A 1,021-nucleotide genomic window follows, 5' to 3' on the forward strand; every position below is an offset into this window, starting at 1 on the left:
GTTGTTGTCTTTTTATATTTAGTCAAGTTTTGACTAAATATTTTAACATCGAGGGGGAATCGAAACGAGGGTCGTGGTGTATGTGCGTGCGTGTGTGCGTGTGTGTGTGTGTGTGTGTGTAGAGCGATTCCCACTAAACTACTGGACCGATCTTTATGAAATTTGACATGAGAGTTCCTGGGTATGAAATCCCCGAACATTTTTTTCATTTTTTTGATAAATGTCTTTGATGACGTCATATCCGGCTTTTCGTGAAAGTTGAGGCGGCACTGTCACGCCCTCATTTTTCAACCAAATTGGTTGAAATTTTGGTCAAGTAATCTTCGACGAAGCCCGGGGTTCGGTATTGCATTTCAGCTTGGTGGCTTAAAAATTAATTAATGACTTTGGTCATTAAAAATCTGAAAATTGTAAAAAAAATAAAAATTTATAAAACGATCCAAATTTACGTTTATCTTATTCTCCATCATTTGCTGATTCCAAAAACATATAAATATGTTATATTCGGATTAAAAACAAGCTCTGAAAATTAAATATATAAAAATTATTATCAAATTTTTTTTTTCGAAATCAATTTAAAAACACTTTCATCTTATTCCTTGTCGGTTCCTGATTCCAAAAATATATAGATATGATATGTTTGGATTAAAAACACGCTCAGAAAGTTAAAACGAAGAGAGGTACAGAAAAGCGTGCTATCCTTCTCAGCGCAACGAATACCCCGCTCTTCTTGTCAATTCCACGGGCACTGCCTTTGCCACGGACGGTGGAGTGACGATGCTACGAGTATACGGTCTTGCTGCGTTGCGTTGCGTTCAGTTTCATTCTGTGAGTTCGACAGCTACTTGACTAAATATTGTATTTTCGCCTTACGCGACTTGTTACATTTAGTCAAGTTTTGACTAGAGGGGGGAATCGAGACGAGGGTCGTGGTGTATGTGCGTGTGTGTGTGTGTGTGTGTGTGTGTGTGTGTGTGTGTGTGTGTGTGTGTGTGTGTGTGTGTGTGTGTGTGTGTGTGTG

The sequence above is a fragment of the Littorina saxatilis genome, linkage group LG12 (genome assembly GCF_037325665.1).
Source record: "Littorina saxatilis isolate snail1 linkage group LG12, US_GU_Lsax_2.0, whole genome shotgun sequence".
In the NCBI taxonomy this organism is placed as follows: Eukaryota; Metazoa; Mollusca; class Gastropoda; order Littorinimorpha; family Littorinidae; genus Littorina; species Littorina saxatilis.